This window comes from Gymnoscopelus microlampas, assembly GCF_963454915.1.
Source record: "Gymnoscopelus microlampas genome assembly, chromosome: 1".
NCBI lineage: Eukaryota > Metazoa > Chordata > Actinopteri > Myctophiformes > Myctophidae > Gymnoscopelus > Gymnoscopelus microlampas.
The window spans coordinates 4,204,233-4,216,355 of NC_139962.1; the positions used below are offsets into that span (position 1 = coordinate 4,204,233).

A 12,123-nucleotide genomic window follows, 5' to 3' on the forward strand; every position below is an offset into this window, starting at 1 on the left:
ATGTTCTGCATGCCCTGTCCACCCTAGACCCTAAAAGGTCTGCTGGCCCAGATGGCCTTGACCCTTTTTTCTTAAATGTATCATCGGCTGTCATTGCCCAACCTGTTACTGATATGTTCAACATCTCTCTATTCACTCAAAGTTTACCTGAAGAGTGGAAACAAGCAAATGTTTCCCCTCTTCTCAAGGCTGGCGACCCTTGTGACCCAAACAACTATTGGCCTATCTCTAACCTCTCCACCTTGGCAAAGATCTTAGAGGGTCAAGTATCAAAACAGGTCAACGTTTTTCTTGATTCACACTCTAGTTTTGGACATGCGAGGTTTCCACCCGACAGACGATATAGGACACTAATGTACACTAATGCACAAAATGAGTTAACATAGCGTCACAATCATTTTAACCATTTAGCTTTGGCTATTCAAAAATAGCAGATATACAAGCTCATTGCACGGCACCGAGTGCCGCGCTATGAACTTGTAGATCTGCTATTTAAAAAAAATCTTGAACATTTGTGCATATCTTTGAATATTATATTTATATTTATAAGCGAACATTTTTAACTCAAATCATTGCTTCTGGGGGTCCCTGGCACAAAACATTTCCAGATGGGGGTCCGCGGCCAAATGTATATCAATTTAGGGGTCCTTGGCATTAAAAAGGTTGAAACCCACTTTTGTTCAGTAACAGGTGTCTCTCCAGCTCTCTATTAAATAGAAGATAGCTACATTTTCAGGTTGGGATACTAATTGTATGTAATGCTAACTAAATGCCTCAACTCCTACAATGCCAAGTGCTTAAGTTGTCAGGGTGAGGGGTCCCCATTTCAAATGTCAATGTCATTATCTTGGGGGTCACGTCTGAAAAGTTTGGGAATCTGTAGTGCCACATTTTCTTATTCTTCTGCTGCCCAGTAGGCGGCGCGCCTGCTCATTGGAGTCAAACGCAACTCCCTTGTAATGCCAGACAAGAAGAAGAACAACAAAGCAGGGTTGCCATGTCTGCTTACGTTACGGCGAGTTGCGTTTTTTGTGCCAGGGACCCCCGCACCAGATTTGTGTTGTTAAAATGTTTCAAAGATAATAACAGATCTAGCAGATCTACAAGCTCACAGTCACAACGTGTAGTGAGCTTGTAGATTGTCTCTTTTCAAATAGGCTTGTTTTCCTAGACTTGGTTGCTTATTTCTCTCACAAAACCTGGCAACACTGCTCTAGTGCCACAATGCAGTAGTGTAAACAGCATGGTGTGTTGACTGACCGTTGTTGACACTTTAAAATACCATAGATTTATATCAAAGTAAAATGCAAAGAGAAGTAAAACGTGTCGTTTCTAAACAGTGTCGTCGTTAAGCAGCAGGAGGACGTTTGTTAGCAGCTCAACCACTGAAACACAGCAGGTATAAAGATCAACTCATTCAGGTTGTTTTGCATCTATGTTAGCCATGGTTCACATCATGTGAACCGAGAGTTCCTGCTTTAGAGTGATGTTCCATTTGTTTTACATTTACAACTCTCACATGTACATAAACGTTCACATTTCAAATATAAAGTGTTTACCCATGAGCCACGGATGTTACCGGTAAGCCATGGTAAGTTGATCCGTTCTGCGATAAGTACCCGTATCTCCCGTATTGTTCAATAAAAAGCATTTTAATCCGATCACCAGCCATTTTCTCCATAGCTTTCAACCATGCGACACAAAAGGTTGGGAGGTGTATTGCACTCTGATGATCGGATTAAAAAGCTTTTTATTGAACAATACGGGAGATACGGGTACTTATCACGGAACGGATCAACTTTTAACATCGTGGCTCAGGGGTATAAAGCACTTCTGAACGTTTATGTACATGTGAGAGTTGGCAATGTAAACAAATCGAACACCACTCTAAACCAGGAACTCTCGGTTCCATGACTGTCATGTTTCAGGGCTACATCTATATGTATCATTTTAGATGAACGGATCACGTCTTGTTTAATGTATTTGTCTTTATTAACGCATCATTTAAGTTGGAACATAAATCCAATTACTTTAATAGCTGTTAGGTTGTTATAAGGTGATCATAAACACAAACAATATCTCCAGACCATAGCAGCAGCATTAATATGGTTTTGTTAGCCTGGGACCAGACAAATCTGCGAGTGCAAAAATAAATGTCACTCTGATGTAGTCAGCTTATTGATCTGCTATTTTCTCAATAGCAGATCCTCAAGTCACGGCCTATAAACCACCAGTAGTATCTTTACTCTGTCAGACAGAGTCTGTCTGTAATGTTAATGTGATTGTCAAGTGAAGTTAGAGCTCCATGTCTTCATGCACCTTGAATCCTTATACCAACTAAACATCTGTCATGCTGTATTGTGTCAGACCTAGAATGACCATCCAGGTAATGCATGGAATTGGAAATGATCTCCCTGTCTTGTTCATGGGCTGCAAATTGACAGTTTAGCTCCAAACTCACCTGTCTGCTGTTATTATAATTGACAAAGGATTTCTCCTTATTTTTCAAATTATAAAGTGTATAAACGTTATTGTTACATCACAATCTTATGAAAACGGCAAACACGCAGTGGGAATATTAATTCAGCTCTAAATGCTGAAAAGAAAAAAAAAATCAGTTGAATTTGCATCATGTCTATAATATGCATACAAGCAGTAGATGGTTTGACATAGGGCCATAGGCCTATATCTTTTGAACTGGTGGGTTTTGTCCACATAAAAATATAATTTTAACACAATTTTTGGAAGAACATTCTTCCTCATATATTAACCCGTTTTGGGCGGGGACCCGTTTTTGTAACTATAGCTTTCAGGACGGGAACCCCTTTTAGGGTTCTTGTTGTTATGTACAGTATATAGAAACATACTGTACATTGTTTGTAATTTTGGAATAAATATTTGAAGTTTTTCAGAAAACTTAGGTCAGGATTTAGAAGGCGTTTTTAGAATGGGCCTCAGGTCTAAATGGGTTAATAATACCCAATGATCACCGTTTTAGGGGAAGTAGAACCATGGAACCCTAAAGTCCTTATTCAATTCCTTCATTTCAGACAAGTGTGTGGAGTCCAGACTAAAGGTGAAGATGAACTCTCCAGACTCAGCCAGTGCCATTTCTATTAAACAGGAACCTGAAGACCATCCACACCTCAGTACGTTTAATGTTCTCTCTCTTTCTTAGATATTTTTCTCTTCTGTTGTAGAGCTGTCGCAATATGAACATTTTACTATGCAATAGTCATGACGAAATATATGATAATATCCCAATGATTATAGATGATTAAACAAATTGGCCATGTTGCCTTGTGGTGCACACACCATAGGCACCGGAAGGGGGGTCAGAAGGGCCTAGCAATCGGCTTGTCGATCTCGCCGACCGATGGTTTATGTATTTAAAGACGGGGTGCTGTGATTTTCAGTGATTGTTTCCCCCCCTAAAACATAATCATCAGGTATTATGGTTATACTAGGAGGAAGATCTTTTTTCAAAAAAGTGTAGACAGAAAGTGTTTATGTTTTTATGTGGACACGCCTCCAGTTCATCAAGTATACCTGGTTCTCACCTTAGCACCTCCTCCACCACCTTAGCACCACCCACCTGTCCTAGTCCCTCCTCCTCCTCATGCCCACACCTGTTGTGTTATGATAACGAGGGGGAGGGTATATTTTTACTGTGTCATTAAATGGCTGTTTTTCTATTGGCACGTTTGACCCTCAAGGTTTCAGCCTCCAGGAAGAAACTCAAAATAGTCAGAGAAGACATAAAACACCATAAAAAACACCACCAGGGGGCTTAATGAAGTTCTATCAACCTAATAGACACATGAAAAACAGAAAAAGTGCAAAATCATGACACCACCTCTCTAAAAAAAGAATCCCCGGCCAGCGCTGGTGTAGCACCTCACTGTTCCCATCGTGTTGCACAATGGTTGTTGTGTATTGGCTGCATGCTTGCCTCTCACCGCAATGACCGTTCTGTTACTGGCTACGTGTGCAGTTGCTCTCTCAACTCCATAAACTAGGAGCCAGACAAGCTAATATTCAACAAATCGCTGTTCTTTACGTATTCTGCCTGTGGGTGTGAAAGAAGCAGATGCCCGTGGGGCTCGGGCTGCAAGAATCAAGTGCTGCTATGATAGACTGACTGACCAGGGATCAGATTACTGCAGCGCAAATCTACATAAACGTTCAGTTATCAAATATAAAGTGCTGACCCCCGAGCCACGGATGTAACAAGTTGAGCCGCTAAAGGTCTAAGTACCTGTATCTGCCGTATTGTTCAATAAAAAGGTTTTTAATCCGATCGTCGGCCATTGTCTCCGAATTGTCTCTGATGCTTTCAACTATGTAACACTACTGGTTGGGAGGTGTATTGCACTCTGATACATTTCAAAAAAATATATAGAAAATGGCCACCGAACAATACGGAAGATACAGGTACTTAGACCTTTTGCGGCTCAACTTGTTACATCCGTGGCTCGGGGGTCAGCACTTTATATTTGAAATCTGAACGTTTATGTAGATGTGGCAGTTATAAATGTAAAACAAATCGCAAACCAGGAACAAGTGGGCCCATGACTGTCATGGTATGACAGTCATGTTTCAGGGCTACAGCTAGGCTAGATTTCATATTTCATATGGAGTATAGCTCATATGAAAACTAATAGAATACGCACATCACTTCATTGAGGTGCTGGGTTGGAAGGTAATATGAAGAAAAAGAATAAACCCGCACACTCATCTGCTCTAATGTAAATTTATTGACAACGTTTCGAGCCAAGGCTCTTCTTCATGGGGTCAAACTGGAGAAGTGTGTACCTCACCCACTTAAATAGACACCCACAGGTCACGTTATCTATCAGTGGGTGGGACAACACCACAGGGTAATCAGATAGAGAAAAACATCTAATAGATACAGTGTTCAACATTTACATATCCACAGAACTACACAGAGGATGTTGTTGTCATCAACAACAACATGGACAAAGATTTGATTTGATTAGATTAGACGTTATACAGTAGAAAAACACATGTTACATCATGTTCATCATAGAAACGTCAAGGATACAGACACAGAAAAGTCTTGCGACTTATTTTCCTTGTGGTCCTTGGTCTGAGACAAACAACACTGCAACAAAATACATACAGGTAAACAATACAATAATAAATAAAACAATCAATTGCTACACTACCTACAGCATAAATAAATAGAATCACATTGCTAACACATAAGTGACCCTACTATTCGGCAACGTTTTCTAATAGCCATGCTTTGACCCTTATCTTAAAAAGGAGATGGCTGCTGGTGCTCTTTATGGTCAGGGGTAGCGAGTTCCAGTTAACTGCTCCTCCAAATCTAAAGGAGCGTTTTCGCATTTCAGTGGTGAACGTGGGCATGGTCATGTCTGCTATGCTGGCTCTGGTTAGGTGGGAATGGGCTTCGCTACGCTTCTGAAAAAGATTACATAGGTACACAGGGGCGCTGTTTATGTAGATGTTATGCACCAGGTTAAGCTGTAGTTGAACTGACCTGGCTGCCAGAGGGAGCCAGCCCAACTGCTGGAAATGCTGTTTCCCAACATGGTCCCTTGCAGACAGAAAGGAAGAATAGTGTTACATTTTAGAAATCCATTGTTCAATATCGTGTTATTGTTCTGCTCCTAGACATCCTGCACCTTGTTGTGTGTAAAGAGGAGGATTCTTCTGAACAGGAGAGGAGCCCCAGTCTGCTCCACGAGAAACCAGAGCCTTCACACATTAAAGAGGAACAGGAGGAGCTACTTCAGAGACCAGAGGAGCCTGATGGATCAATGTTGACATTACTAGCAGTGAAAAGTGAAATTGATGAAGATATCTCTTCACACTGCTCTGAAGTTGAAGTTGAGCTTGAATCTGACACTGAAGTCACTGAAGACAGTGATGATTGGAGTGAGACAAGTGGAGGTGTCCACACTGGAGAAAAAACATTCCAGTGTAAACTGTGTAACAAGAGTTTCAGTAAGTCAGGTTCCCTGAAGAGACACCAGCGTGTCCACACTGGAGAAAAAACATTCCAGTGTAAACATTGTGACAAGAGTTTCAGTGAGTCAGGTAGTCTGAACAAACACCAGCGTGTCCACACTGGAGAAAAACCATTCCAGTGTAAACTGTGTAACAAGAGTTTCACAGAGTCCGGTAACCTGAACAGACACCAGCGTGTCCACACTGGAGAAAAAACATTCCATTGTAAACTGTGTAACAAGAGTTTCAGTGGGTTATATGGCCTGAAGGCACACCAGCGTGTCCACACTGGAGAAAAACCTTTCCAGTGTAAACTGTGTAACAAGAGTTTCAGAGAGTCATCTAACCTGAAGAGTCATCAGCGTGTCCACACTGGAGAAAAACCTTTCCAGTGTAAACTGTGTAACAAGAGTTTCAGTCAGTCAGGTGACCTGAAGAGACACCAGAGTGTCCACACTGGAGAAAAACCATTCCAGTGTAAACTGTGTAACAAGAGTTTCAGTCAGTCATCTGAACTGAAAAGTCATCAGCGTGTCCACACTGGAGAAAAACCTTTCCAGTGTAAACATTGTGACAAGAGTTTCAGTCAGTCAGGTGACCTGAAGAGACACCAGTGTGTCCACACTGGAGAAAAAACATTCCATTGTAAACTGTGTAACAAGAGTTTCAGTGGGTTATATGAGCTGAAGAGACACCAGCGTGTCCACACTGGAGAAAAACCATTCCAGTGTAAACTGTGTAACAAGAGTTTCAGTCAGTCATCTGAACTGAAAAGTCATCAGCGTGTCCACACTGGAGAAAAACCTTTCCAGTGTAAACATTGTGACAAGAGTTTCAGTCAGTCAGGTGAACTGAAGAGACACCAGTGTGTCCACACTGGAGAAAAAACATTCCAGTGTAAACTGTGTAACAAGAGTTTCAGTCAGTCATCTGAACTGAAAAGTCATCAGCGTGTCCACACTGGAGAAAAACCTTTCCAGTGTAAACATTGTGACAAGAGTTTCAGTCAGTCAGGTCACCTGAAGTCACACCAGCGTGTCCACACTGGAGAAAAACCTTTCCAGTGTATACTGTGTAACAAGAGTTTTAGAACGTCATCTAACCTGAAGAGTCATCAGCGTGTCCACACTGGAGAAAAAACCTTTCCAGTGTAAACATTGTGACAAGAGTTTCAGTCAGTCAGGTGACCTGAAGAGACACCAGCGTGTCCACACTGGAGAAAAAACATTCCAGTGTAAACTGTGTAACAAGAGTTTCAGTGGGTTATATGAGCTGAAGACATCAGCGTGTCCACACTGGAGAAAAACCTTTCCAGTGTAAACATTGTGACAAGAGTTTTACTCAGTTAGGTCACCTGAAGAAACACCAGGGTGTCCACACTGGAGAAAAAACATTCCAGTGTGAACATTGTGACAAGAGTTTCAGTGAGTCAGGTGACCTGAAGAGACACCAGCGTACAGAGGCGTGCTTAATGATCTGATCAGGAGGCCCTAGGCAAACCCCTTCTACCAGCCTAATCAAAAGATTAGCATCGATGAGAGGATGGTGGCTAGCAGGGCAAGGATTTCCTTCAGGCAGTACATGAAGGACAAGCCGAGCCCATATGGCTACAAACTATTTGTCCTGGCTGATGCTGCCACCGGGTACACATGGAACTTTTTTGTCAACTAGGGGAAAAGTTCTTTGTCAACAGGAGGGACACAAAAGAGGTCACACAATGTGCAGAAACATACACCAGGCCTACAGTGGCAGAACAGTGGGCAGAAGAGTGAAGCAAGCTGGTACTTTTGAAATGAAGACCGTCACCATCCCCGATCCTGTGTTTGATTACAGAAACAACATGGGTGGTGTTGATCTCTCTGATGCCCTCATTCAGTACTACACAGTGTTACACAAAACAATGAGGTGGTACAAGACATTGTTCTATCATTTTATTGACGTTGCCATTGTCAATGCCTTCATCCTGTCCAAACACCTCTCAGCGATTAGAAATGAGACTCCCATGAAGTAGAAGGTTTTCAGGGAAACACTCATCAGAAAGCTTGTCCTTGCAGCTGGTCATTCTTTGGATCCTCCCCGTCCCACAACCGACTGCTTGCCTGAGTTTGGGAAAGGCTTAGGTGATAACAAAAAGCCCAAACGATGCTGGTGGTGTTACCACAAAAAGGGGAAAAAGGAAAACAGAACACCGATCTACTGTCTGAACTTTAATGTGAACCTCTGTTTGCAAAAAGACAGGAACTGCTTTAGAGAGTACCATCAACAGCACCCCCACTCCCCAGTTCACCCAGCGGGGTGAATCCCCAATTCACCCTCACACATCAATTCAATCAATCAATTCAATCATTCAATCAATTCAGTCAATTCAGTCAATCCATTCAATCCATTCAATCAATCAATCAATCAATTAATCAATCATATACCTCCCTCACCTTGCCTCACCTCTCTACTTTTCCCATGCAGTTTTTTGTTTATACTGCATTTAGTGTTTTTTTTTGTTTCATTGAGCAATTGTGTCGCTCCAAATTAGCTAGCGATTGGCACTATTTTTGCAAATATTTGGTACAATGTTGCACTGCTCCAACGCTGCCAGGAGCTTTTTTCAAAATCAACTTTATTGTCACATCAGGTTTACAGGTCTTTACAGATTTATAATTCCTATGCAGTTTTTGTGATGCGCACATTTTTTTGTTTTTATTGGGTAAATGTGTCGCTCCAACTTAGCCAGGGATTGCACTACTTTTTGTTGTTTGAAAACTATTGTTGTTCTAGTTATACCCTCTCAGAGACCATACAGTTTTAGAAAGTGTTTTATGGAATGAAAATGGAATAAAAATGCTCCATTTGGGGATAAAATTATGATATTTTGTTGTTTCCTCTATTTATGCAGTGCACAATGGTAGACTATACAAATGCATATACCATATATTATGGGGAAAGGCTTCAGAGTGTGTAATTGTCCTTCTGTAATAGAAATCAATTGGAATTTACATGAAAATCCCCTGTTTTGAGGCAAAAAAACAATTTGGCACACTTTGGGCACATTTGCTATCCAAATGGCTAAACTTTAGAGTCCGTCTAGGACAACTCTGACTAAAATGGCTGTAAAATTGTTGTGCTTTAGTTCTATGATACCAAATTTGGAGGACCTGCAGTTCAGATTGTAGAACACAACTGTGCATCCTTGGCCTGCTGGTAATAAGTATAGTGAAGTTATTCTCATTCAAATTCAAGTTTTATTTAGGCGGAGGTAAAAAGTTATAATTTCTGCTGTACTATATCTGCTGTCACTCTGTCCTGGTGGAGGCTACAACTAAACTTGATATACATTTGTCAAGGTGTCAACTATCCATAGACAACAAGATTGTGCATCTAGGCCCTGTAGTTGTTAAGTTATAACTGATTTATTTTGGGCATGTAATATCAGGCGAAAATTCTAAAAATGACCCTGGTGTTTAAGTGGTTAAAGTTACCTAGAATCACTTTAAGTTAAGAAGAGGAAGTAGTTAAAGGCAATTATACAACAGGTAGTTCCGACCAAGCAATCTGATTGGTTGAAATAGCTTTCTAGCCGTGCTTCAAACCAGCATCATAGCACGGGCCTAATCACATTAATAAATCACTCCGCAGTGCAGTCCAGTCCGCACCTGATTAGACCATTATATGGCACAGCTGTGCTGTGAAGTCACTCTGTCCCACGGTAGGAAAACAAACAGACAGTAGCCTGACCCACCGCCGCCACCGGAGAACAAACAGCTATGCAAAATGGACTATGTTGTTAATTTGGTGGATTTACGGTTGATCAATGGTTAGAAGGTTATAAATATCCTCCTGTGTAAAGTAAAATGACTCCCATTTCGTTAACAGTCCAGTAGGCTATATGCTCCGTCGTACGACCGTGTCACGCGGCCAAAATAGCCGATCTACAAGTTCACAACGCGTCGCCATCGCGACGCGTTGTCAGCTTGTAGATCAGTTATTTTGGCCGCGTGACACGGTCGTACGACGGAGCATATAGCCTACTGGAATTCATTCCACTGCGCAAGCATTGATAGCTCAGCTGTGTTGATGAGACGGTGCCTCAAACTCAAAGCACTGCTACAGGGACTATTTAATGTCTCTCAGTCAAAAACTCTTCTCTTTACAGGGAAACGGACAATAGCGAAACATTTTTATTATTAATTGCCCGACAATATGAATACATTTGGATGTGTTTTGTTGGTAACTGTTGTATAATCGCAATATTACACTCGAGGGTGTGCTTTACCTTACATTATTGGCACTTCAGTGATGCTGGCGGAACTCGGCTTCGCCTCGTTCCTGACCGCATCACTGGCGTGCCAATAATGACGGTAAAGCACACCCTCTCGTGTAATATTGCTTAAATAACAGTTACAACGTCGGAGGCGCGCCGACTCTAGTGGACTTGAGCAACAAGATGCACCGCCGAGCGAGCCGCCGTGCCGAACGTTGTGAAGTCCACTTGAGCCGACTCAGCGCCGTTGGAGTTATGTACCGATAGGGACAGAATCATAAATGATCCCCCCCCCCCCCCAGGCTGTGCCAGCGCCAAGGACTATCTTCCACCACGGAGGAAAGCCGGCCAGTGCTGTCCTCTTGGAATGAGACGCAGTGATTAGGGGCGAAGCAGTTCCACGTGCGTCACAAAAGGGGGCGTTGCCAAGTTACTACGATCGGGTAGGAAAACGACACACGTGGGTGTGGTCATGTAGAGGAGGAGGGGAGGGGCTTGGTCAGGTGGGTGGAGCTAAGGTTCCAACCAGGTATACTTGATGAACTGGTGGGTTTTGTCCACATACAAATATCATTTTAACACTTACTGTACAATTTTTGGAAAAACATTCTTCCTCATATATTAATAATACCCAATGATCACCGTTTTAGGGGAAGTAGAACCATGGAACCCTAAAGTCCTTATTCAATTCCTTCATTTCAGACAAGTGTGTGGAGTCCAGACTAAAGGGGAAGATGAACTCTCCAGACTCAGCCAGTGCCATTTCTATTAAACAGGAACCTGAAGACCATCCACACCTCAGTACGTTTAATGTTCTCTCTCTTTCTTAAATATTTTTCCTGTTCTGTTGTAGAGCTGTCGAAATATGAACATTTTACTATGCAATAGTTATGACAAAATATGTGATAATATCCCAATGATTAAAGATGATTAAACAAATTGGCCATGTTGCCTTGTGGTGCACACACCATAGGCACCGGAAGGGGGGTCAGAAGGGCCTAGCAATCGGCTTGTCGATCTCGCCGACCGCTGGTCTATTTATAAAAAAAAGAAATCCCTGACCAGCGCTGGTCTAGCACCCCACTGTTCCCATCGTGTTGCACAATGGTTGTTGTGTATTGGCTGCATGCTTGCCTCTTGCCGCAATGACCGTTCTGTTACTGGCTACGTGTGCAGTTGCTCTCAACTCGATAAAATAGGAGGCAGAAAAGCTAATACTCAACAAATCGCTGTTTTTTACGTATTCTGCCTGTGGGTGTGAAAGAAGCAGATGCCCGTGGGGCTCGGGCTGCAAGAATCAAGTGCTGCTATGATAGACTGACTGACCAGGGATCAGATTACTGCAGCGCAAATCTACATAAGCGTTCAGATTTCAAATATAAAGTGCTGCTGACCCCCATGCCACGGATGTAACAAGTTGAGGCGCAAAAGGTCTAAGTACCTGTATCTTCCGTATTGTTCAATAAAAAGCTTTTTAATCCGATCAGCGGCCATTTGTTCCGAATTTTCTCCGATACTTTCAACTATGCGACACTACTGGTTGGGAGGTGTATTGCACTCTTGATACATTACAATTTATTTTATAGAAAATGGCCGCCGATCGGATTAAAATGCTTCTTATTGAACAATACGGAAGATACAGGTACTTAGACCTTTTGCGCCTCAACTTGTTACATCCGTGGCTCGGGGGTCAGTACTTTATATTTGAAATCGAACGTTTATGTAGATGTGGCAGTTGTAAATGTAAAAAAATCACAACCCAGGAACAAGTGGGCCCATGACTGTCATGGTATGACAGCCATGTTTCAGGGCTACAGCTAGGCTAGATTTCATATTTCATATTTCATATGGAGTATAGCTGACATCTCACC

At 42.1% G+C, this 12,123-nt stretch overlaps 1 protein-coding gene across 1 annotated transcript in view; it reads left to right on the plus strand.

Annotated features, from left to right (window-relative positions):
* Nucleotides 1-1,339: 1,339 nt before the first annotated feature.
* The window catches only part of LOC311049607 (uncharacterized protein), a gene marked incomplete at its 3' end in the record, with an annotated part of 28,549 nt that continues 17,765 nt past the window's right edge, over nucleotides 1,340-12,123 (plus strand). The window contains exon 1 of the mRNA XM_084063289.1: nucleotides 1,340-1,399. The remainder of the gene's footprint in view (nucleotides 1,400-12,123) is intronic.